The sequence below is a fragment of the Triturus cristatus genome, chromosome 9, assembly GCF_964204655.1.
Source record: "Triturus cristatus chromosome 9, aTriCri1.1, whole genome shotgun sequence".
Taxonomy (NCBI): Eukaryota; Metazoa; Chordata; class Amphibia; order Caudata; family Salamandridae; genus Triturus; species Triturus cristatus.
In genome coordinates, this window is record NC_140592.1 from 710,182,904 (window position 1) to 710,210,721 (window position 27,818).

At 43.0% G+C, this 27,818-nt stretch overlaps 1 long non-coding RNA gene across 1 annotated transcript in view; it reads left to right on the plus strand.

Moving 5' to 3' along the window:
* The window catches only part of LOC146798563 (uncharacterized), a 33,555-nt gene extending 7,187 nt beyond the window's left edge, over positions 1 to 26,368 (plus strand). The window contains exons 2-3 of the long non-coding RNA XR_014969184.1: positions 24,994 to 25,118; positions 25,711 to 26,368. This is a non-coding gene — a long non-coding RNA (uncharacterized LOC146798563). The remainder of the gene's footprint in view (positions 1 to 24,993; positions 25,119 to 25,710) is intronic.
* Positions 26,369 to 27,818: the final 1,450 nt, after the last annotated feature.

The following is a 27,818-nucleotide window of genomic DNA, read 5'->3' on the forward strand; positions in this document are numbered from 1 at the left end:
GTTCGCCATAAGTTGGCAGGGTATGCTCAGACGTGAGTCCCTTGCTCACTTTGCCACTCGATTCAAGCAAGCCTGGCTGAAGACGACTGAAATGCCAGAAACTGGTCCTAGGAAGCTTGTTTCCGGTCCAGGGAAGACATGGCTTGGCAGTTCGGGCTGGACTGTTCCCATGAGGCACAGGGTCAGACTGATTTGCATATGGCCATGTCTGAACTGGGGTGGCAGAGTGGGCTAAAGAACGGTGATGGATTAAACCCGGATCAGTTGACTGGGGGTGAGTGCTTGCAATGTTCAACATTCCGTCCATCATATCCTTTGGTTTTGCTTCATTCACAAGACAACATGGTTAGTTAAAAGTTTGTTATTTAAAAATCACTGACCTTGCCTGTTGATTGGAAAGTAAACATTACCCAGCTGATGCTCGCTAGGGTGGCACACAGCTAAGATGTAGAGTTTGAACATTCCAGCGTCTTTGGACACACGGCGTATTTAGTGCTACAAAATGAAAGTGCAGAGCTTCAAATATCTTCCGACTGTGCACCAAAGACCACACTGCGCTAAAGTGAAAAAGTGAAGGGGAGTTTGTGCACCTGGGATTTTTTTTTTTTTTACAAAAGTAAAGCCAACTAACTGTTTTCTAATGGAAGGGGAGTGATTCACCTGGCCAAGTGTCTGATTTCTTGGGAGACTGAAGTGCTTGTTGGAAAGAAGCAGTACTGTTCTGCAAGTTTCTCATTTTATCTCGCTGCCTTATGCCAAAAGGGCTGCATTTCACAGCCATGCATGAAGAACATGACATACAGCAAAACATTCTCACAAATCCACTATAACGTTGCGTGTTTCGGGTGTTAGATCAATGCGGGGCTTTCTTGTTGCAGGCAAAAGCATCTTTACAGCACGGCGGGCAGGTATGAGCACGAGCATGAACTCTCTACAGAGGGCAAATAAGCACGTTAAAAGTGGCGCAAGGGGCTTGTAAATCTGCCCCTTATTACTTTGCTGCTGTTATAGTGCAGTAAAAACAACGGCCTCTATTGCCATTAGAGGAAACCATATTAATTGTCGTGCTAAAGTGAAAAGAGAAGAGCGCTTTCATTACCTTGTCTCTGCTGCTTAAATCTCTGTACTCAGTTACGGAGTGTCCGAGGCCAATTAGGAGAGGTGCATTACTGATGGCTTTTGATCTGCATCATGGGAAATGTAGTTTCATATTTAAGCGGCTGAGTGCGCTGCTAATTCTTTAAAAATAAGTTTCATGCTCGCTGGCAGCGTACTCTTCACACAAGCGAGAAGCAGTAAAAAGTTGAGAAAATTATCCAAGTGGCGGATGTTGCCTTGAATAAGCAAGGGTTTCCGAATCCTGGTGGGATTGCGCAGATTTATGTGAAGTTTCTTGGGGGCAGTAGCGTGACGTGCTCTGCTGCCCCCAAGAAGCACTGCACTCACAATGCGGATGTGCAGGGTCGAAGGCTGTGCCTGACATGCAAGCGACTGGCAAAGAAGGCATGGCATCGTCTGCGATCGGTCACCCATTTAAACAAGCATTGGCATAGCCAATAGGTCTCGCCTTTGGGACCTTATAAGTGTTTAGCCTTGCAACAGTTGCATAACTAAATACTTATAAGGTCCCAAAAGCGAGACCTATTGGCTATGCCAAGTGGCCATGTGGCCGCGAAAGTGAAAGTAATTGCGGTCAAGCGCGGCGGGCGCGCCCGCGCACATGCACTGTAGCTCTAGGCTAGCCTGGTACCACTTTTTGGAGCCCTGCGCTCATGGGAGGGCCAATGTTGGGAAGAGGCATGACACATGCATGCATGACCAATGGGGAAAAGGAATAACAGAGCAACTTGGGAGCCAGCAAATGGTAAGCCAATGGGCAGGCTGAAGCTAACCAAAGTAGATACAGTAGGTCTCGGTTCGCGTTAGCGCATGCGCGCCGTCTAGAGCCGAGACCTTAAAAGCACTCTTTCTGGACCAAGAGCTAGTTTTCTGCCAACTTTTGTGGAATTCCATCCAGCAGTTCGGGCTGTAGTCGTGTTCAAAATTCCTATGGGAATTAATATGGAAAGTCACTTTTTCAAGGTAAAAAAACATAACTTCATTTCGGCAACCAAGGCCATGGAAGTATACAGGGAATACAGTAAAATTAGTTATAAATAACTAGAACAGGAAATGTACACATTAGAACACATGTATATAAATACTTTATTTAATAAAAGTAGCAATTGAAATAAAATTCAGCATATGGTTGAAGAAAAGCCAAATAGTAAAATAAGGTGAATATAAAGGAACAGGCCATCACAAGTGAAGGAGGAGGGCCTTCCGTCGAACCAGCTGCATTAGCCCAGATATTTATCAAGCACCCAGGCATACAACAGTATGCGTAGCGCAATACTATACCTTTGTATACATAGCTAACAGGGAATTTTGTTAAAGTGGTCTGACTTTATGACATCCTGGAAGGCAGTGGCATAATGAGTTGGCTCAGGATTGGACCATAGTCTCCTCCGATATTGCACTGGACTTAATCTAGTTTTTCCTTCCACTCTTTTACATCCATGTCCAGTGTCAAAGGGTAAGATGGAATGCTGGGGGATAGGAGGGCAACAGTTCTCACAAACGTATTCTCAGATCTAATCAGTTAATTGATGTTCGTAATGCCCCAGAGCTCTGCCCGTAGAGAGCCGAGCCCAGTTCCTTTACCTCATAGATCTGAAGGGCAGATACTATGGGTTTGCGGAAGGAGGCTCAATGCTCTTTGGAGATGACCCAAACTATCTGTCTGTGTCGAACTACAGCCTTCCTAATGTGTGGCTTCCAGAGTACACTCAGGTAGGCACAAGAGTCTACCCTCTCTTGGGAATTTACCCCCGATACTAATCTCTCTTTGTGTGGTTTGTGCTGATTAAAAAACATAAGTTTGGGTTTTGCAGTATTGATTTCCAGCCTTTGAGTGCCGCAAAACACAGGGTCTTGGAGATCAGCAAAGTCTCGTCAGCAAAGAGGAGGATTGGGATTTTCACATTAGATAATGAGGGAGCGTCAGTGTGGAGCTGAGATAGAAAGTGTACAGTATCATTTAAGTACAGTGAAAACAGAGTTGGAGCCAAACCGCATCCGTGACGTACACCTTTGGACACCGCAGTCTTCTCAATCAGGGGGTCCCGTGTGCCCCAGTGAATTCTGGCATAGTTTTTCTTCATGACTGACTATCATGGACATGCCCATATTACGGAGAACTTGCCATAATTTCTGGTGGGGGGAACAGGTCAAAAGCTGATTTTAAATCGACAAAGGCAACATATCAGTTGCCTTTGCCGATTACTTCCATCTTCCAGTAGATTAATAGGAAGTGGAAGACTTGGTCAATGGTAGATACTCTTTTCCGTAATCCAGCCTGAAAGGGGCTTAAGATTCCATTTGCATTAATCCAGTCCTGGATTTTGAATAGCACACAGTGCCTAAAAACATTTTGTATATGATCTATTAGGATAATTGGCCTATAATTTACCGGCTGGGACCTAACAACCTGTTTATCGATTGGGAGAACTACGGTGCTCTCCCAGGAATCAGGGATGGGCGCTCCTTTAGAAATGGCATAGGCAATGGTAAGTACATATGTAGACCATGCTTCAATATTATGGAGAAATATTTCAACTGATATGCCATCCAGGACAGCTGTCCTACCTCTTGTGACTGCATTAAAGTATTCTAGAATATCAAATAAATCAAACGTTGGCATGGTGCTGTTTGGGGGACTAATGGACAGAGAAAAATCCTCAGTTGGAATTGTGGTGCCATTGTGGTATAGGTTCTTAAAATGACCCAACCACTCAGCTGGAGAAACAGAATTAGTAGGTTCTGGTGCTGAAACATTACCACCCCATGAGACCAGCTACCAAAATTTAGTAGGATTCCTAACAGAGGAGGCATCCTTGAGATCCCGCCACCTTTGTTCACCCCAGTCCCTTTTTGTTTTATTCAAACACTTTTTATAAGCCTTCCTAATAACAGGGATATGAACAGAATCCTGACCTTTGATGGCCTACACCAGAGTACTTTCGATTTGACGACATTCCTGTCACGCCGGAGGGGGGTTTGTGGGCAAATATTTTAGTGTGGGTACCAGGAATTGTGAAATATGCCAAAATGTGTTAAAAAAAGTGTCTATGTAGGACACTAATAGCCTCAAGGCCCTCATCGTTAGAGGGGTCATCATATATTCTCAGAAGCATTGCTTGCAGGTCCTGGCTTACGGCGGACAAAATATCTGGGAGTGCTGTTATTTGGCGCCATTTTAAATGGCGCATAGCAGTTGTGGGCTCAATATCCCTTGTAAAAGAGTGGGAAGAGTGGTCAGGTTTAGGCTAACACAGAGAGCTGACATGGAAAGAGACAATGGAATGTGGTCACTCTCTACCCTGACATGGAAAGAGAAAACGGAATGTGGTTGCTCTCCTCCCTGTGCGTAATAACCATGTGGTCAACAAGGGACCGCCGCCTCAGGTCAACCAAAATATAGTTGATACGACTAGTATGGTTAGGTTTGTTGAATGTGATAGCCCCCTTGGGGTCCTATCTTGTGCGGCCATTAGTGGCCCCAAACCCAATTTCAATGGAGAGAGCCGTTAACTGAAGAGCAGCTTGGGTCCACCTTTTTATGGGGGCAGTGTCCAAATGGGGAACATTCCATGCTTCATCTTCCTCATATGTTAGCTGGACATCCTCAGTGTCAAGGAGCTCAAAGGTGGTTATGCATTCCCCTGCCAAAATGAGGTAATGTTGTAAGAAGCATCCTTCTAGATAGTCCTCAAGGGTTTGCAATGTTTTTTTTTAGGCTAAACCACTCTTTTCCCCTCTAGAATAAATATCAAAAATGCCAGCACAGAAATTCTGGTTGATCGATAGTTGTATGCCCAGAATATCTGGACAGTCTATGCCTACTTGATGAATTTGACAATTAAGGAATGTTCTGACCCGAATGGTTAGTTGACCCGAGGACACACGGACCTGCAAGAAGCAGTGGGGTTGTCTTCGTGACCAGGGTGCTTTGCAAGAACACGCCCACTAAGGCAGGGACTAAACAAACTATATCACCTGTGAGAACTATGCATGCTTTCATCCTCCCTACCAAACGCCGTGCCATGATGAAGGGATAATTCTCGAAACGCGTAGGCAGAAGGCGCTTTACCATGCTGTGGGATTCTCCCTGAGTCCGCTGCTGCCTCCCGAATAAATAAGGAAAAATCGAGCGTTGTGTGGGTGTCTTCATTTGCATGGCAAATTATGATTGGAATATGTGGTGGCCAGCCAGGGTCACGAAGACAACCCCACTGCTTCTTGCAGGTCCGTGTGTCTCAGGCTGGGGCACCTTATGCGGAACGACGTGCCAGTTCAATGGGGCATTACTAAAGCAACGGAAACAGAAGGGGAACGCCAGCGACCCACTGGGTAAGAACTACAGAGGGACCAAGGGAAAACAGCACCAATCATGGACTCTCGATATTGCCCTGGACTACATGAACCAGGGTGCTTTGCAAGAACACGCCCACTAAGGCGGGACTAAACAAACTATATCACCTGTGAGAACTATGCATGCTTTCATCCTCCCTACCAAACGCCGTGCCATGATGAAGGGATAATTCTCGAAACGCATAGGCAGAAGGCGCTTTACCATGCTGTGGGATTCTCCCTGAGTCCGCTGCTGCCTCCCGAATAAATAAGGAAAAATCGAGCTTTGTGTGGGTGTCTTCATTTGCATGGCAAATTACAATTGGTATATATATATATATATATATATATATATATATATATACCCCAGAGAAGCCGAGATACCTGCGGGATCCTGTGGATGTCGGGTCGAAGGACCCGGGGAATACGGAACAAGGCAGGTAGGCATAAATGGGGCAGTGCAGGGGGAGGAGGTGTGCAACATACAGGACAACGTTGTAGTATTCAAGACTATTTAACGCTGCAAGCTGTACTAGAACATTTCAAATAACTTTCCTCATGTCGGCCGACGTGGTAAGAGCGCGGGAGGCGGCAGCCACGGAGATGTTCTCTGACACCCTCCCTACAACAAATCGAGCCAAGGAATCTAATAAAGAAAACCCAAATGTTAACAATACCATGAGAGACTTATTCAAAAAATTAGAAAAGAAAATGAGATCCGAAATGAACAAATGGTGGGAAGCAAAGTCATTGCAAGGATATATTGACGTGGAAAGACTCTCCAGAGGCTTACGCATACTTACAGCGCCAAGTTATGATGAACCCAATCCGGAGTTAATGAAAGAATGGGCAGAGTGTAACCTAGAGTCATCAAGGAGGTTAACTCTCATTCTGATCAAATATGCAGACATAGATAGGGCCAAGTTATTGGGAGAGATAGATGAAATTAATGAGGCTTTGGAGAAACTTGAACAAAAGGATGAAAAAAGCAAATTAAGAAATGATATGACAATTCGCCTTCAAAAAGAAGAAGAGAAAATTAAAGGCAAGGAAGGCATTTAAGTTCCAGAGGGACAGAACCGATTATGAATTAGGGCAAATTTTCACTTTTGTCAAACGATATGACGCATTGAGGAAATCGAAATATCAAACTCCGGAAGGCACATCAACAACATCTATTGTAGCCAGCGACTCACATAGCCGCATGTCCAATACTTCCCAATCAGAGGCCAGCTCAGGCGGAGGAAGTGAATCTGAATCGGACATGCGCAATGTCACAACGATGGGACGCAAACTCAAACCGTCACCAGGAGAGGAGCTCCATTTTTTATGTCAAGAACGAAGACAGACATTATGTCCAAGGCCTCTTAGAAATCCAGTACCTCAAATTACAAGCGGCGGCAGAGGCGCAAAGCAAACATCAAGCAAATCAAATCAGACCAGAAGAAAAGGACAGGGTTATTGGAAGAACAAACAATAATAAATGACCAAAAAAATAACACAATTGTCAACTTATCTAATATCAAGTTGACAAAACGAGAAGAAAATATCTTAGGTCTTGTCCTTTCCTACGAGGCACAAACAGATTTTGACTACGCCTCAACGAGGTTAGACATATATAAAGGCGTGCGCAAGCTAAAATTGAAAAAACATTTTTTAATCAATAAGACGCAAGCAGCAGAAATACCTAAATCAAGAACAACAATTGTGGGGACTGCAGATTCAGCACCATCACAATCGGATGAACCTTTGTTACAAATCATGCAGGATCTATATGAAGAAAATAATGCAGTATCAAGCCAAAGTCAAATTCAAGAAAGTCCAGGCCAGATGACATTGAATGAAAGCAACACTTTAAGCCAACCAAGTCCTTTCAAACCCAAATCCTCATTTAACCCCATCATGATGCGAGATTCCATTGACATTTTTCACGAGGCAGTAACTTCACAAGTCAAAAATTTGCATAAAATGGTACAATCAAAACCAAGAAATTCAACAAAACGAATCTGCAATAGTGATAAGGGCGGCAATATAGTGATTTGCCCGTTAAATCAATACAATAAAGAAGCATATGATCAGTTGAATGACCGTACTTGCTATATACGTACCAACATGGCAAACTTGAAAGCCACGTATAAGGAATTCTACGTTAAACTCACTAGATGGAAAAATGCTCAACTAATAAGTACAGATGAATATACATATTTAAAAAATGAAAATCCAATAACTCGTACCATTTATGTCATCCCGAAAATTCATAAAAGTTCTACTGATCCTCCAGGAAGACCAATAATCAGTGCCAGGGATGGTTTAGTTAAGCACACTACGAAATACATTGATTACTACTTGCAAAGTTTTGTACAGGAGCTACCATCGTATGTGAAAGACACTAGCGACTTTTTGAGAAAAATGTCAAAATTTGTATGGCAGGATGATTTTTATCTAATTGCATTGGACGTCACCGCCTTGTACACTAGTATTGAACACACTGACGGCCTTGCAGCAATTGAACATTATTTGTCTCAAAGACCTACACAATATCAAGAGCATAACGTGATGTTGATTGAAATGATTAGATATTGCTTGTTCAACAATATTTTCATGTTTAACAGTCAACTGTATCAACAGACTAGAGGTGTAGCCATGGGGGCCAGCTTCTCTCCAAGTTACGCCTGTTTACATATGGGCAGGTGGGAGGAGCTGGTCCTCATGAAAGAACACAGTGAGTGTATCAAAAACAATGTCACAATATGGTTAAGATATATTGATGACTTGTTTGTGGTGTGGCAGGGGACATTAGAACAAGCCAACAAATGTATTGAGAATATCAATGTCAATAACATCAATTAGCATTTTACTGCAACTATTAGTCAGACAAGCATTGAATTTTTAGACACTCAGATATATATTCACAACAACAAAATTGAAACCCGCTTATTTTGAAAAAAGACAGCGGGCAATTCTACACTCCATGCGAGTAGCTCGCACCCTAAACACCTTATTAATAGCATTCCCTACGGGGAAATACTACGTCTTAGATGTATTTGCAGCAATAATGAAGATCTAAAGGCAGCACAATTTGAGAGCAAGACACGTTTCAAGCAACGGGGCTATCAATCTGAGGTTATAGAAAAGGCCATCATTAAATCTATGGCCCACAGTGGGGAGGAAGCATTGCAGGACAAATGTCAGAATATTATCAGTCAGAGTGCCACCGACAATAACAATAAGATGCTAGATCAAAGCAACGATGAGTTCCGTTTGATGATCAAATATAGTAAACAACACAAAGCACTTAACAAAATTATCCAGCAAAATTGGCCTCTGGTATGCAGTGATTCGGTGATTGGACCCCTGCTACCGCAGAGGGTGTCCATCACCTACAGCAAAGCACCATCTATGAAGGACATACTGGTTAAAACATGCCCAGAAGTCATTGAACTTTGCAGCTGGATACAAACTAATAATGGCATTTTATAGGTGCAAAACCTGCAAGGCATGTATTCATGGTATTAATACCAACACATACAATACACCATTCAGTGATCAGGTCTATAAGATATCCAAACTATTAACATGCAAAACAGAATTTGCTGTCCAAACTGCCAGTGCATAAGCGAATTCTGCAACATTTAAGAGCTATCACTAATCAGGATCACCTATCCAGTGGCGCGACAGGGAATATCATGAATCTAACAATCATAACCTGAAATACTATGTAATTGACGCCATCCTCCCAAGCAGGAGAGGAGGAGACCGAGAAAACAAACTAAGAAAGTTGGAAACTCTGTACAATTAGATTCTAAACATCCTGGGGGGCTTAATGCCACGGAAGATTTGCACACATGTTTGGTTTGAACAGACACTGACCCGTAGGATCCAAATCATGAAGGCCTTTTATCCTTGATAGTTTTTTACATTGAAAAGATTTTTTATGATTGGTATATTTTTTATCCTGTGAATCTTTTCTATACACGGTATTTATGGGAAGTTTTTTTATCAGGTTCTTATAATTTTTCAGCATAAACTTATCCGACTGATAACTGAAAGATTATTATGTGCATATATTTATATTTTATATTTATTTTTGGATTTACAGATAATAATCGGTATTTTTACCTTTTATCTGTTCATATATTTATATATATATATTTATTGTATTATATATATGCTCCAATTTGCACATAATCTACTCTCTCCAATCATTGGAAAGATGGATGTACCGGGTTAAGACTCTCCATATCGTAAGGAGAAGGGTTCAGCAGGATGAGATGAATGCCCATCAAGGCCAAAAATCAACAACAAATGATGTAGTATAATCAACCATCATATATATCCGAAGCATGACAACTGAAAGCAATGACATGATTTTAACCTTAGGAATATCCCTATTATTTAAAATGATCCACCATTCAATCAGATCCAAGAAGACATGTACTTTCTCTCATAATAAGTAACTCTAGTATGACAATCGTTTTTAACAATAGTATTTTTCACATAGATTTGCACATTTACAGCACATAGCACTTTGGGTTGTTATACCACGTAGATTTGTATTTTGACAAAAATTGATTTAGCCGAAAGAATGTATATAGACATAACAGAGTGCAATATATCAAGGATTGATTCAGATACAGTTGGTCCCACATGGTATTTTACCGATATTTCATGCCTTCATAATAGACAGGAGGCATCCGTCAGGACAGCAGCATCTCCAAACAACAAATATAGAGGATGCATGTCCGTACAGGTTAATAGGGACTGTTAAATCCTCGTTGCTATTTATTATCCACATGTATAAATATGCACAAAAGATGTTAAATGCACGATAACACCAAGCATAAATGTACTCAGTATGTTCTTTATGTCTATTGGGCAATCTACGGCGCAAGTTCACATGGTATAATTTGAATGAGAGACTGTCACTTTAAATAAGGCACTTTCCTTACTTGCCACTGTCATATGATCAAGGCTCAAGTGAGCCGAAACGCGTAATGGCGACGTGTGAGGAATAAATAATTTGCACTGATTCTTTGGGTCCGTGTCCGTCTTTTGGGAAATCCCTGTCAAGCAACGGAAGAAAACCTGTGGTATATATATATATATGTACACGTTAGTAGAGTTAACCATGCTTTGGGAGGGAAACCCCACCTTATTTATACAGTACCAACTGTGACAGAAGCGAACACTACCCTTTAAATCTTAAAGGGTGACATTACACTTAAGGACTGCAATTGATTCGGCCAGACTCCATTCTAAATTTGAAAACCCATACTTAAAATCTCTGGGACATCTTCCTTTACCACTGCTAAGGGATTTGGCCTCATATGTACAAAATAAGTTTGCATTTTTAACAGTCAAAGCGCTATTTCAGTCCGTTAACAAATGCAAAACTACTGTTCCTAATGTACAAAGGCCTATGCTGCATCGCAAAATGTGATTTCCACACAGTAGGAATTGCTGTCTGCGCTTCGCAAAATAGGAGACCGCAAATAGGGATTTTCCATTTGTGATTTCCTAACTGTATGAACATAGCATTTCCAAAGTGCAAAATGAGAATTTAGGAGATGCTATTACCGTTGATTCTGAACTACTGGTAACCAGGTGCAAGCTAAAGAAATGCACCCAAAATGAATCAGGGAAATCTACAATCACCCCAGAATCAATAGCTCAATAGTATGTATCCTTTTATAAATAATACACAATTATTGAAATCAAAAAAGTAGTTTGAAGAAAATAATCCCCAGCTCAAATGATTAGAATTGGGTTAGAGACAGAGAGCTGTTGTCATGAAGAGCAAAAAGTTGCATGGTGTTCCTTTTCAATAGAATTATGAAGACTCCAGGCAGACCATCCAATCCTGTTCTTGCACCACAGATGACCTATTGAAGAGTGACCATCTTGAGTTGGTCACACTTGCATAGGAATCTCAATTCTTCCAACTTCATTGGGCACCAGTGATATTTGCAATAGCACTTCCTTCTCGCTCAGAGCAAAAGCAACCAATATTCACTTCCCTTTGGCAGGCATGGAGAGTAAGTACCTTGGTCGTCAGGATGCCTGCTCAGGGGTGTGGCGAGGAGATATGGGTGGTTGGGGAGAGTATCCTGATCATATTATGTCCAAGACACTTTGCTCCAATGGCAGTTCTGTAAGTGCTGGTAAACTGATGACCCTCACTGGTCTCTTGAGTTCTGCGTTGATGAGGGGCTGGACAGTGTTGTGGATGCAGAGGATGGAGTGAAGTGATTTAGACTACTAGCCTCTGTCCAAATCTTGTCTCCCACACTGGCGAAAAAGCTTCTAAGCTAGTTGCTGCTGCTGATGGTCATGGGCTCAAAGCCTGCAATATCTAGGAGGAAGGAGCTAACCCAAAAGTTCCTACTGTAGCTCTGCTTTTTTAAAGAGATCCAATTAAGAGTCAGGTTTTTTCCATAAATACTCATTGAAATGCATTTATACTAACAGAGTCTGCAGATGACAGAAAACCCTGCAATGTCCATGGAGCATGCAGTGGCATCTGCTGTGTCCACCACTGCCTGCATTGATTGTTTGACAGCATTTATCCCATCTGGTTACAGCTCTTTGAAATGCTTCATCATGTGCTGAGCATAACTAGGAGATGCTAATGCTGCCAGCTCCCAAAGAGCATGTGTACAGTGGGCCAACAACTAGGTGGCAGTACCAGAACTCAGAAGTACACTCTGAGCGAAACACTCGGGCTCCAAGAAATTTCAACATGCTGATGCTCAGTCTGGCTCAGAAGAGGACATGTTATTACGAGTAACATTAGAATGAAGCCCGAACCACCAAACTTTCAGGAGTCAGGCTGGAACAAATAGAGATGGACCGAAGGAGCTGCACCGTATTACAGTGCAGTGGATCTTAGAGCAGTCAGGCCTGATTGTGGCTGTTTCCTGACAGCACATAACCAAGCCAATAAAGCGTCACTGAAGTGGTAGATGCAGCCTGAAGGGTGAAGAGGAGTCTTGGAGCGTGGAGTTCTAAAAGCATTTACAGGAAGATCTTTGACATCTTTTATGCCTCATTTCAGGAGATGGGTCCTCGATATGGTGTGGGAATGTTTTAGAGCCAGGGCGATACCATGCATGGATTGGTCTCAGCTCCTGGATGGCTTTATGGGTCATGAGTGCAGAAAGGTTGCGATCTGTGACATTGTATTTTGACCCAAACACAACAAATAGGTGTGCAGCTCTGTAACAGACAGAAGTCTGTGCCATGGATTGCATGACTTGAAACCCAAAGATTCTGTAGGACCCACAGTCTTGCTGAAGAAAAAAAATTAACATTTGGATGCTGAATAAAACCAACATTCACTGGGTGTTTCCAGATTCCTGCATCCATTGAGACATGAAAAGAAAGGAAGTGACGTCACAGACGCAAGTGATCCTTATAGGGCTATGGCGTCAAGTCCAGCGATGCCTTGAGGCACCAATGATGAATCTAGGCAGCGCTATCTGATGCCAGTAACTCAACAGCAAAACATCTTTTCAGATCCAGTGTGTCACCTAAGGAAGACCTTCACAATAAGAAATCTGTTGGAGCTAATATCCTTTGGAGCAGAGTGTTGAGCACACATACAGCCACAGCAAGAATAATAGTCAGAGTAGACAAAATAACACATCCCTATTACAGCATAGCAACACTCAAGTAAACACTTACAGGATTTTCATCAAAAAAGAGACAGGGTACAAATGCATGTAGAGGTTCAGTATCAAATGCCCCCAAGAGTGAACATTGTCATAAGAGAACATAACAGTACTACATACTTTAGGGTCTGGGAATATTGTCACAGAGGAGGATTCAGCAATGTTTTCAGTGTGAATGAAGTGAATTACTATACATCATACAAACCAGAAAATACTAGTTGGTACTTGAGGACACCACATCAGAGTTGCGAGTACTCAGATATTGAGTTAGTGTGCAAGTACAAATTAAATAGGTCTGGGCTTTCACAGTGTCAAGATTTAGGTCCCTATGTGTAAGTTGTGCGATTTCCTATTAGGAAATCGCAATTTAGTGATTTCCTATATTACGATTTTCTAATAGCGATTTCAACTCTTTTGGAATGGCTATTAGGAAATCGTAATTTTCTATACATTCCAATTAGCGATGCCCAAATAGCGATTTCTTTGGATTACCTATTTAGGAATGGTGAAATGGAATTTTCGTACATGTGGGTCTTGGTCTCCTGCTGTAGAATAAGGGTAACAGGTATGTCAGTCGGAAAGCAAAGAGGTCCATATGACAAGGACTCCATTTCTGCATTATACTGGAGAATAAATGTGAGTTCCGTTTCCTTTCACTGGAATCCCGAAGAAGATGAGCGTTCCAGTCTGCTATAGTGTTCTTATTGCCTGAAAGATGAATGCCCATCACTGATATGTTGTGCGTCAGACAAAAGTGCCAAAAATCCTTAGTGATTACTGCAAGATGGATTTCGTACCTTCAAGGTGGGTGATATGTTGAACCTCTGAGAAGTTGTCCACCTTTAAAAGAATACATCGACTGGTCCACTGAGGGGAGAAGGATCAGATCGTGAATGATCATGTCAAAAGTTTCAGCTGTGAAGGAAAACTTGTAACTTTACCATTTGCTTCCCATCGCCAAGTTCCTGCATCCCATGCAGCAGCTGAGGCAGCTCACCTCTAACTCTCTCAACATGTCCAGAACGAGGCCAAAAACAGCCCTCATGTTCCAAACATCGAGGTGATCCAGGCACCACTGTAGTACTTGATAAACTTCTGCTTAGAAACTAGGAGACCAAGCAGTCTGGCAGGCCAGCAAAGAGAGATAGACTTCTCACTCAGGACTTTGCAAATCTCCCTTTTTATAGCTTGGATCTTGTGAACAGGAAGATTTAAGGTAGCAGAGACGGAGTCTATTGCGAAGCACAGAAAGGACATTTATCTGGAATGGTTTTAGTCTGACTTGGAGAGGTTCAGGGTGAATCTAAACACTTCCACGAGAGAAGTAGTCAAGTTAAGCTGCTGTTTTAGAAGTTGTGAATTCGAAGCTGTGATAAAAATCTTGGCAAAGACAACTGGCTATCAAAAGCTCTACTACTAGCTTGAGAAACTTGATGAAATACCAAGGAGCTCATCAAAGCCCAAAGGTAAATGATACACTTTTGTAAGTAGTCCTCTACCATTGGACTTTGGAGTAGTGTAGAGACTTTTTGGAGATGCTTGCAAGAGCTACGACTTTTGGAACAGGCTCTTGACCTCATCGATAAGGCGTGGTAAGAGGCAACTCACAAGCGATACAAATCGGCCCGGAATAGGTGGTCATGTTGGTGTCGGGAAACGAGTCTGGATTCTGTGGCAGCTGATATACCAAGTATTTCTAACTTTCTAGCATCCTCTCCTCTGAAGGATTATCATACAGAACAATAAATTCATACAAATTAGATCAGTAATCTCTGCTGGTCATGTCCCTTTAACCAAAAGGCCTGTTGGATAAAACTCCTTAATTTCCAAACTCTTAAGAGGCATCAGATTCCTAATTCCCCCTAGACCCACGTTTACTAGCTTGAGGAATGTTTCAGAGGTTTTTTAATTCCTTCAGAATTGGCCTGATAATTCTTTCCTGTTTAGGAAACAACTCTGCCAAGTTAGCTTTGCTTCTGTGTTTAGTTTCCTGTAAAAGAGTGTCTGATGTTCTAGTAGGTACTTTACCCCAGAAGGAGTTTCCTTAGTAATTTTCAAAAGGACCATATTGGCCACCACACGTCTCTTTTCCAGATTTTTGCAAATTATGTGGGTTTACTGCTTTTGAAAATATGAAAGTTTCAACTCACCTTTGAGATCTTTTCCTACAGGACAACTATTGATGTCTCTAGTACATCTCCATGGTCCTGTTTGTTACCCAACTCTCTCTCGCTGAATCAAATAGATTTTATTGGAAGTAGGCATTGACACCTCTATGTTTGGTGCCCAGTCTTTAAGAGGAGCACTGGCTTCAAAATCTTTCAATGTGGGATGTCATTTGGAAGACCTTATTCGCATGATGGACTGGTCATCGGTTTCAGTTTTTTACCAGTTCTGTTACAAACCAGTAAGTAACACTTTTTGCATGATTGTTGATAAGCTTTCAATATCCATAATCCAAAGCCTCTGGTCCCGACATAAAATTGAATACTATATAGAATTCATTAACAAGAATTTTCAATTCTATTAAGGAAACGGATGTGAGGATTATCCCACCCACTAGGTTAAAATTGCTACTTAAACTGTAATAATAATTGTCTGTTTACCCTACCCATACTCACTGAACTAATTATATATGAATGGATGACCACCTAAAGGTTTTTTTCTTCAGTTTCAAAGCAGAAGAAGGAGCCATTTCATCAACAGATTCAGACTTTGTATCATTATCTAGCAATAATAAAAGAAAGTTTACATAATCATTTGCCTATTTATATGGAGGCTAGCCTTATGATTGATGGATGGGTCTCTTTGTGGATAGGACTCGTAGTTTGATTTTGTTGGATTATGGGCATTGAAGTTTCTGACCATTTATACCCGTTTTTCTCTATAAATATTTACATGGCTGCTATGTGAAATAAAGTAGAAGAAAGGATGCATAACCCTTCACTTTGTGTCCTCAATAGAATAGAAATGTGCTGTTCTCGAATGCAATACAATTTTCAATTACCATTCAAGTGCATGCACATTTGCGCTCCGCACAGGTGCACAATGCCCATTGGGAGGCCCAAACCTCAAACAAGCGACGGGGAAGGCAGTGCATCTGCTCCTCTGCCAGCATGCATTCCCCACTCCTTCCTTCACCCTCCTTACCAGTTCCCTCCAACCACACTTTAGAACACCCTTTTACCACAGTCCCCTGCACACTTTTACCATCTTCACAGAGCAGATGCTAAATATGTGATTTAAACCCCATACAGAATACCATTAAGTAAATTCAGGTCTGCACAGTAATTCCCAATTCATTCAGGGATAACTTGTAATGGTACAGTACTTGTGGGTTGTTACCACACAAACCCCACCGTTTTCCTGCCTCCAAAGCGCTCTAGCATTCGTTTATGTTGGCCACGCCCACAGCCACACCCCCTATGCTGCCCTTCTTAGAGGATTGACCAGCACGTCTGCACAGCACTCCCTGCGCGAACATCTTCTACTAGACTGCCAAACCAGTGCCTTTGTTTTCCTTGTAAACTCCATCCAGGGGCCATCATTGGGAGGTGCCTGGCTCCCTTATTATCGCACCGTGCTGGGTGTAATCGGCCAATTGTAATGGTTTTATGCTTTCAAATTTCTCACTTTTAATTTAGTTTATGTTTACTTTCGCTAGTAGCCTCGCCTGTAGGGCAGCCTACAGGGGTGAGGTAGGGGCTTGCTGGACCCAAGTTTGTTTCGTTCTTTTGCCCCCCCAAGCCCCGGTTTTCCCACATTCAAGGCGCTCTGGTATTTGTTTAGGTTGGGCATGCCCACAGCCATGCCCCAGCTGGCCACGCTCCATATGCTTGACTTCTTAGAGGAATAACCAGCGCATCAAGGGAGTGTTCCCTGCACTAACATTCTATACTAGACTGCCAAACTGGTGCCTTCGTTGGGTTCTGGGACACCAGTTTGCTTGATTATTCTCGTTTGTACTCCTATGCCAGGAAGGATTAATGGGATATTGGTACAAATTGCAAATACAATGGCTGTGATATACACAACTGTAGTCTGACTGCGAATGCCTTTAGGTGTTCAAATTGCGTTTTTTCGTTTAATCCTGATACGAATGACAGCACGTCTCAAGCAAAACTAACATCCTCAAAGACAATCTCTTAGCCCAGAGGACTCTCTAAATTGCGTTCTTTTTAATGTACAATCCCTGGTAAAGAATAATCAGGACTTGTCTGATTTTCTAAAACTATTACCACCCGGATTTAGTATTCCTTATTGAGACCTGGTTGGACCCCTCCTTAGTTCCCAACCTGACAATTGCTATACCAGATGAATATACAATATTCCGAGTTAATAGAGAAGGTAAATAGGGAGGGGGATTAGCAGTGTTTTTTTGTAATCATTTTAAGGTTTCCTTTAGTTCAACTATACACCTAGGTGGTGAGTCCTTGCTATTTACATTTAATTTCAATGAGGCCTCCCGATTTCAGGGCAAGCTGGTTTATTGTCTTCCAGGCCCAAGATCAAGCTTTGCCTCTGCCGGAGGTATTCATACCTCTATGGAGTCCTCTATTAAATTTGTTAGTTATACATTATTAGGAGATTTCAATTTCCACCTTGATGAAAATGATAACTCTGACACATCATATCTTATAGACAACCTTCAGAGCTTTTACCTACACCAAATGGTGAATCTTCCAACACATAAGGCCATCCACACGTTGGATGGTATATTCACTAGTAATCCCAAGCTTAACTTTGACCGTGTGATCCCTTTGGTTTGGACAGATCACAACAGTCTGCTTTACCATTTCAGTCCCCAATAAGAGTAAATGCTATTCTAATTTCCCTAAAACTATAAAGAAGCGCCTCTGGCAGAAAGTTGATGGTGCAGGATTGGATCAGTTCTTTAACTAACGGTGTCCATATTTAAATGGAAACATTGATGTTGCCATCAGCAACTTTACCAATTGGCTGGAATCAGCAGCCTCGAAGCACATACCTTTCAAAACTCTTAAATGCTTCAGGAAATCTCCCACTGCCCCCTGGTATACTTCTGAGCTGAAAAAGCTAAAGCAAAAATGTAGGGCATTTGAAAGAAAGTGGCGAACTGACTACAGTGATAAGATAAAAGCACAGTATAAAACTGCGATAGAGGAGTATAAAATACTGATCGTGGCTGAGAAATGCAAATAGTTTACTGATAAAATTTGCTCTGCTAAGGACTCTACCAACTAATTGTTCAGGACAGTTATTGCCCTTACCAACCATAATAAAACACAATTGTTTCCAGCTACACAAGAGTTCTGCAACAGGTTAGCAGAATACTTCCAGGCCAAGGTATCCGTTATTTGTGACAAATATTTCTCTCTTTCTAATGGGCTTTGCTCAGACATGACATCAGGTTTCATTTCCTCCTCCCAAGAGCCTATAGATTATGTAGTACCAAGCCAGGCTCTTTTGGTCCATTTCACCCCCTTTTCAGAGGACCGGACATTGAGGCTTTGGAAACTTCCAAATCAGGATCTCCACTGGACCCTTGTCCACTTTTGGTCCTGCATTTGGTATCTAAAATGGTGGCTAAACTGCTTACTATCAGGCACATGCATCAAAGGAAAAACCGGTCGCAAACGGGCAGATTCTCAGAATCTGCCCCTTTGCGACCGGTATTTTTGCATTTGGGATGCATCATCCCAAATGCAAGGTCCCACATTTTTTCAGAAAAAAACTCTTTTGGCATGTGCCTAAGTGGAGGTTAAGATCAGGCGCTGCAAAACTCGTAGCTGACCCTATAATCAGGAAAAGCAAAATGGGGAGGGAGGAGCTTCTCTTTTCTGGCCTGCTAGCTGTGGAACTCTCTGCCTCTTGTTCTGAGATCCCAACTGTTAAAAACTTGGTTTCTTTCTATTTCTTCTCCGTAGTCTGGATTCCTAATTCTTCTTCTGTTCTTTTAGCAGGAACATGTAGCGCTAAGACGCCTTGCTAATTGTGCTATAGATGTATTTTTACTTACTGGTAATTACTTGGGTTGTTGCAGGGATTCTGTTTGTAAACAGAACTGTGCCTTGAGAAAAGGACGTCAGGATGTAGGGACTGAGTCTCTCTACTACATCAGTACCTGTATGCCCAAATCCGACTAGCTCACAGTGCCTCATCTGAACTCCTAACCTTCCATAGTAACAAGTAATTTCGGCAAACCTAGAGCATGAACCTCTAGTCCTCAAGGGAACCATGGAAACAGGTCATAGCCTTTACATCTCATTCATGCATGTCCATAGTATACAAAGAAAAGACACAAAGGAAGTTTACAATATATTTAATGAAACTATAGTAGCCTATTTTGAAGCAGGTGTGCTGCGATTAGTAGACAAATACAACCATAATCAACATTACTAGCAGACTGCATACAATGAAAAGCCCAACCTTTGCAACTAATATATCTATCTAGACTCACTCTTACCATGTGAGCACAGGGATATCTTAGTGATCTCTTGGATTAGTAGCGGATCCCATACCTGTTATGTGTTGTTAGGTGGATTGCATCATAGTGTAAACAAAGTTTACGCAAGGCTGATAACTTCGTTCCAAAACTGATCTCTGTGCTGTAATTATCTCCTCTGCTCTCCGAGGAGCTGAGACACAGTTTATATGAATTTTGTTAGAAAACTGCAGCTGTGCTACTGAGTTGAGTCTAAAAACATTAGGAGATGTTGCTGACCGGGCACAAGAAAACAGTACACCATGTTGTTCAACCTTGTACGAAATTATTCAGACTGAATCCCAAGAAGAGTCACTGAATAACACATAATATGAGCAGCATATTTCTAAAATAATATCACGTCACAAAAACAAATATATTATGTATGGCTGTGCAAAGCAAAGGCAGCCTAAAGCTACTGATACAAGCAACTAAGGGAGAACCAAAGTTGGCCCAGAAGGGGAAATACTACATGGGGAGTTTGCACACTGGCGAATACTGTGCAACTTGTAAGCGTGGCTATAGTGGGCTACTTAGAGTGCCTGGGGAAAGATCAACAGGGATGAAAGGTCTGGTTATCACTTCCCACTTCATCTGCAAAACCTATTTCTATTCCATGCCACTTGAAAGCTTGTGTTCTTAATGCTACAGTAATTTTTAGATTGAACTATGCCAATGCTTGCTACATTGATCTTACTGAATCAGCTATTTTCAAGCTTCAAGATTTTCAGAATATGGCAGCATGGCTTGCCATGAATTTCAGGAAATGTCATAGGTTCTCCGAGGCTCACCATAAACTGCTCTAGTTGCCGGTTTCTAAAAGGATGCATCATAAGGCACTCCACTTTGCCCACAGAACCTATTATGAAGTATGGCCCATGCTGCTTATGTGTTAGCTTCCAAATCTAAGTGATCCCTTAATGTTGGAGCTTTCTCCATCCTATCACTCCCCCAAATTAGAAAAGCTTGGTGGTGGCTGATGTAGAGCAGGAGGTATCATCTCTATTGTTGCTTCCTCTAGTTGTAATGCACTATTCTTGGCCAGCACAAAATTGAGAACCATTCTATGTTTAGATGGCTCTTCAAATTCCTCTATTTTATTGATTATCTTCAAATTGTTTTGAATGTTGTTGGTCAGTTCAGCCTCAGGCTTTCATTGCATTTTATAAATAACAGCTCAATCCATATCTTGCATGTATAGGATTTCAGTATATATTTAGTGGGTGCCCTCAAGTACTAAACACAGAGCTGCTAACAATTTTAGATGAAATAAAGCAGACATTAGGTGATGGAGCATTGTCACTTGAGAAATCATCATATGATGCCTGAGCATACCATTTATGTCTAACCAGACTCATACATGTGTCACCTAAAGCACCACCTCTATGGTCAGTTTCTAGGAGTGCGTAGGGAAACATGTGGTGAATTTAATTTAACATATGCTTTGTGTGGATGTTTCTGGGATGGTGTCTATGAAGAGGAAGTATACCACAACATCACTGTGTCCTGCCTCTACAAGCTGGTGTAGTTTGGCAGCTTGTGAAACTTTATCCAGCAGTCAAACTAAGCATGTGTCTGAAAAAAAGTAGCATAACTTCAATATTGTATGTAATGCAGTACTAATGCAAAAGCATTGCAAAATGAAAACACTATTGTGTGCACAACTTGTTCCAGTGTTACAATCACAAATCGGTAACCATGTTGTCTGCCTTGTGTCTCGCCATAGTGCCACATTCAAGGTTGCCTCTTTTTTGTACCCATGCCAGGCTAATTGCTATAATTATAGGTGTTTAGGAGAATATGATCACTCTTCTCAAAGGAAATTATGTAAAATAAGTGTTGCAGTTTATAATACATATTGCCTGTGCAAGACTTGAAAATATTGGCTCGATAGTGGAGTTGACAGTTTATGTGCTGCAGACTTAAGAGCAGAATTAAAAGCATGGTTGTTGGTATCATAACACATGCAATTAAGATACATAATTTCTGTTGGAGTGACCTCTTTGTAGGACACTGCCCATCAGCCACACGTTCTATGTGTTCTGGAGATTCATGGAATATATGCATCCTTTGCATGCTAGAACATCATTCATAGCAAAGTTATGTCAAAGTAACTACCATTTTGCCTTTACTTCATGCCTAGTGGATATAGCTCGGTCATCTCATGAGACCTGCTCAACGTAGGGTGTTAACAACAACTATTTTATTTTAGTTTAGAATAGTGCAGTTTCCAGACAGAGTAACTAACAGGTGTTAACATTGCCATCTGATTGGAACTCACTTATTCAATCTCAGTAAGAATGGAAGATGCATTAGAAATCAAACCCGAGACTTGCCAGTCACACATCCAAAAATCGGGTACGGTAACTTACTAAGCTCAATATTCTGAGGCCTGTATATGCATGCAGACCCCAATGAGCATATATTGCAACGGCACTGATGGGCAGAATGAAAGCATACCTTCAGTCAACAGCCAGACAGGCAGGGGGTATAGGATGGATCACCCACTAATAATTTCTTAGAGTCGGGTAACAGTTTGTTGCAAACTCAGCGACAGCCGGATAAGTCATCCCTGCTGCTACATCACTTTTGGGACTGAGAGTTGATGCTTCCCAAGTGTGTGTGACATGTAGGCAGGGACAGGGTCATTTAATCTGCCGGCTTTTATTGGTTGCCTGGATAGCAATGAGCACTATTCATAGTGGTCCTCAGTCAGAACTCTGCCGGCTGCCCGGGGTACACGAAGGAGACCCGCTAAGAGGGCGGCCGCCTTAGTGCCACAAGAGGCACAGGAGGCAGCCTCCCAGTGTTTGGGACCCTCAGGGGTCTGGTGTGCCGCGTCACTGCCGGGTAGAGGGGGTGGGGGTGAGGTACATATACCTCTCCCCGCCCACTGGGTGCCCTCTTTGCCCACTACCCCGACGCCGTTTAGCAGTCGACCTCCTGGAGCTGTTGTGCGGTGAGTGTATTCCTCCCCACCCCTTCGGGGGCAAGGCTGCTAGCCCGGCCATTGCCGTGGCTGCGGCCGCCTTGGGGGGACAGAACAGCTCCAGGGGACTTAGGGTAGCAGCGCCCTCCCTAGCTGGCCGCTACCCTTGCTGCCGTTAGTTTCTACGCCGTCGGGTCCGGGAGCCCTTAGGTGCGGTGAGCGTATTTCACGCACCGCCGACCCCCCCTCTCCATTCCCCTGATTAGAATTAAGTTGGGCTGCCGACCGGCCATTGCCGGGGTTTGGGGCTGGCAGGGAGGGGGGAGGGCAAGGCTCCCGGTGTTTGGCCACGTAGGGGTGTGTGTCGCGGTGCTGGACTAGGTTTGCTAGTGTGTCAGGATAGGGTGGGCTCATCGGGTGGCCCATTAGTTCCCCGCGGGACATGCTGTGTCCGCGTGCTCCAACGACTCACGGGTGTCGGGTTGCGCTGGTGAGCGGCTGAGCGTCTTTAGCCATTACCTTTCTCCAGCATATGCGGCCGTCCTCAGCACAGCAGGAGCCTTGTTGTGGGTGGCGCCGACGGTTCCCCACGCCCTGGGACGCACCAGTCCGGGTGGAGTAGCCGGGGGTCGGTTTGGGAACTTGTTTGTCGCGGGGCTCTGTTGGATTGGCACGGGTTTCCTGCACGAATCCAACCCAGTGTCGCGGAGCAGTACAGGTGGGCGGGCGCTGTTTCAAACACACACAAGTTTGGAGGCGGGGGTCTCAGCCTGCGCTGGACTCGCTGACACCACCGGTTTCAGGTGCGAGAGTGGGACTGGGCGGCGTGTTGGTGAAAGTATACTACATTATATCTAGAAACCCTTATAACATCAAAAGCTCTTGCCTAACTCGAGACCTAAAAATCAGGACTCGTTCTGATTTGCCACTGGGTAAAGCCATGTGCAAAGTTGAGAGACATGGGTCTAGGCACTAGAAGCAGGGCAAGAGGTCTGATGTCTTGGCATGAGAGATATGCATTGCTTCTCATCACGAAGAACATATGGAAAAGTTAGGTTTACACACCTAACAGGAGCCGGGTACTGCCATAAATCACTGCTACCCTCCATCGCAAAATACATCCTTACTGCTACCGACAAATGTAATATGAAGTGCAGCCATCGGCATGACCGGACTGCACTGAAGGATACTACTACACCAAAGTACATCATAGGTTGCAGAGTAGGATACAGTTACCTGCCAGCACTACATCGGAGCAGATAGCACCGCAAGGCAACGCAAAAAGAAAAGAGAAAAAAAATGCAGTCGGGGCAGACACTGAAAATTGTTCAAAAATGAAGCCTTGGGTACGCGGTTCAGGCAGATGATTAACTGCAGACCAAGTGTTAGCACTTTTATACACAAAGTAACATATGGGTCGGCACCGGGGTTCCTTCGAAGGGGCTTTGATGTTTTGGCTTCAGGGCGGGCGGGGAGCTACTGGATTGTGTCGAGAAATCCGGGTCTGACCTCACAGCAACGGGCCTAGATCGGGGCAGGTCTGCTGATCGCATCAGAGCTTGGCAACAGCAGAAGAGCTCGGGGAGGCAGAGTTGGGCCCTGTCTTGTTTAACCCCTTCGCTGCGGCGTGAATTCCGCCGCAGCGCTGGGGGGGGGGGTGAGGGGTGAGCGCGGCGCCGCCATGCTCATGACGGAACCACGCCGTCATGAGCACACGCCGCCCGTGGCTCATGACTGCGTGGTTCCATCATGAGCGCACAAGGGGTTAAGGTGCTGCATGGTTTCATGCACGTTGACAGGTTTTCTTTGTTCGGTTTATTGGGAACACCTCGAATTCCAGCTCGTCAGATAAGGGGCCTAGTGGAATCGCAATAGTGAGGTTTGAAAGCTGCCATTCTGAACCGTGTTAGATGACCTATAATGTGTATGGGCGCTCCTTTTAAAAGATTAACCATCTGCATTTAAGACGGTACGCATGTTTTAAAGCGTGTGGACTGCGGAAATCGAATTCACGCACATTGGGGGACAGCAGATGGCAGTGCAGGAGTGGTTTTGTGCTCTTTGGCTGCTCACAGGCGCCATTTGACATGGTTCCTCCCAGAGTTTACTAAACAGGAAGTTTACAATGTCACCATCACCTAACAGCATTCTGCTGACAGGGAAGCCATTCTGCGTTTCTTCCCCTCACTCGTGAGCTGATTCCCAGACCACATCCTAGCACTGGAATTATGTCTTATTCTTTTGGTAGTATTTCTTCACCCTGGACTCTCTCTAAAGGGTTTTGCACGTACTGACATGAGCGCACGAATAGGCATGGGCTGTATTCAAAGCACACTAAATTCCTCGGGAATTCAATTTATGCAGTATTGCTTGCTGTTTCAAGTGTGGGGGCTGCTCCCTTTCCCATACGGGGCTGTGTGGCGATAGGCATTCGGGTGTTTTGTGTTGTTAAAAAAAGAAAAATGATTGGTTTTTTTCAGCGCACTTCGCACGTGAGAAGCTCGATGGGCACAGCCGGGGCGCGTGTTTTGGACCATGGCTTAACTGCCACGTTTACCTTCTTGGTTCTGAGTGCACCTCATGCGGTCTCATGTGCACATCAAAGGTAGGCAGAGGGGCAGAGATGCACAACGTGTTTGTTGGTGGATAGGTCGTCTGCCTGTTGGAGAATGCTGGCAGAGTCTGCTCACACAGCCACCGCTACTTTGCACTTTTTAGAATCTGTGCAAAGTTTATGTAAAACTGTACCATGATTTAATAAGTGAGTGTACGTTAATGACTATGTTAGTACATTAGTGACTCATTATAGATCTTGCACTGATGGAGCGGGTAAAATAAAAAAAAATTGTGTACCCAATCCATATATATATGTCATATTAACATGAATAATATTAATACTAATGAATAATTGAGTGGAGTGGTATTGAATTAATCAACCTTATTAACCAAGAGAATATACGTGGGAATGCATTTGCATGGCTAAAATAATAAGTGAACTAAGTTTGTACGCAAATTAAATTCATATGTTTTGCTTAAACAGAGTTAACATGATTTGCGCTTAAATAAACCAGCATTAACGGCTTAAAATGTTGCATATGGCTAGATAAATGCATACACATAAGGGTATTAGTAAGGGAATAACACTGTTTTAATCATTTCTATGTATTAATTACGATTTTGTGTTTCTTTTACTTAAGTTGACTATTTCGGCCTACTAAAAGATGGCTGCCGACTGAATCCTCACTAAAGTACATGACTTCATAATTTGAGCAATGGAGAAAGGGCCTGTACTGATTTCGTCGTGGCCTTTCCATGAACTATCGAACCAGGTCCATGAAGAATACTCTGGGCGAGATGCCAATGTCCGTGAACATGGAGGAATTGTTGCCATTTGGGAACCAAAAGCCATCAATTCACAATAGACTGATACTTTCCTGACCTGGGAACAGCCTTTCCCATGCGCCTAGTTTATTCACCATCCGTATGTGAAATTTGGAGAATGTTTCTTAATGTATTGGGACGTGGCTGAATTCAGCCAATCAGCGGCCTGGAAATAAAGAAAATGATACTGTTATATGTAAATTTTAGTATAAATATTAGTAGTCCAGAGAGAGAAAAAGGTTTTGTTAAGGTTACCACCCCAAGAGCTTGAGACGCACCCTGATCGATGCTACTCTATGCGACACTCCATGCTGACAGAAGAGGACGGGACGGTAGAATACTGATGATCTTTCTGAGGACCGGTTCTGACTTAGGAAACGACAAATAGCCAGAATAGGTAAATATGACAAAAGATGATATGGCAATGTTAGGATTTAACCTGCAATTTAATTAGATAAAGAAAAATCATTGTTTGAAGAACTGTGTCGGGTGATTATTTCTTGTAATAATTTATTGATTAATATGAGAGTTAAAGTGTTTTCCATCAACTAAATGATCTATTCGACCTCCGGATGGAGGGATTGTTAGAGAAGAGTCAATTGATGTATTTCCTCTATCCAAGTAAAGAACTGTAGTTCGGGATTGATTTTGAGATCCCTCTGTAGGCACGGGTAGTTTGAGAGAATGAATGTTGGTGTTATGGGCCCCACCAGCGTATGATGCGTGTATGTGCGTGTGACTGTGAAATCATTCCGTCCGTGGAAGCAGGGGGAGATTTTGTGTTCTGAACTGCACCAGTATTTCTGGTAGCAAGATGATGGTTTTTATTGTTTTGGTCTGCTGATTTTGGCATGTATATAGCTCATCGATTATTGATTGGTATTGATATATGTACTAACACTATATGTTGAAGTCGTATTGAGTTTTAGGTTGTTTGTACGGCTTCTGGGAGGTAGGAAGTCGGGAATTGATGACAGTTTCGTAGTAGAGCAGAGGTAAGTGCTGCTCTCGGGAAAGACGGAATTGTGGTTGCCCGTAGGTACACGGGAGAAACGTGTGACAATAGAAGTTGCACGGCGCATTGTCTGGGTTCGATTCGGCAGCATCATTGTGTGTTGCCATTAGTGAAATTATCTGTTTGAGAGGCGTGAATGATAGCGAAGGGTTACCTGTGAAATTTTGGTCTTAGGTACCAGGAAACCAATTGGCATACCGATAACGCTTATCACTGAAAAGGTAGCAGGTGTTCTCTGAGCTTGTTAGAAGGACAAAGTAGAGGTAAGCGCTGCTTTGTTAACGTGTGTTATAATTCTGTAGTAGGACAGACTGTTCGCTGTTCTCGGGAAAGACAGGATTCTGTATGAATGAACTATATTTTTCTTGCGTGAAAGTGCGTGAATGAAATAGCATTCGGGTTAATTGCGGAACTCTGGTTTTATTTCTCAGGAGCATTGTGTTTCCAACTATGTGTCTTAATTCAGGAGAGAACAGTTAATTGATGCTTGATAGAAGGGTGAAGTAGAGGGATGCGCTACTTTGCCAACGGACGTAATAATTCTGTAGTAGGGCAGAGGTAAGCGCTGCTCTCGGGAAAGGTCTTTTGCTATTCTGTGGTTAGCGGAGCAGACAATGGAGATGTTTGTACGTTGTAACTAATAAGTATTGTAGAATTGAAACAAAGTCTATCGCGTAGTTTTGTAAAGGAGGGGTAGACTGAAGACAGGAGTCAGGAGCAGGAGCTGCTGCAGCGACTGTTGACGTCAGGAGGACCGCGCTGGGATTGGACAGCTAGACAGTGACGTAGACGCTCCAGGATTGGTGCGTTAGCGTGAGTCGCGCAGGGATTGGAGATTGTGACAGCGATGAAGACGCTCCAGGATTGGTGCGTTAGTGTGAGTCGCGCAAGGATTGGAGATTGTGACAG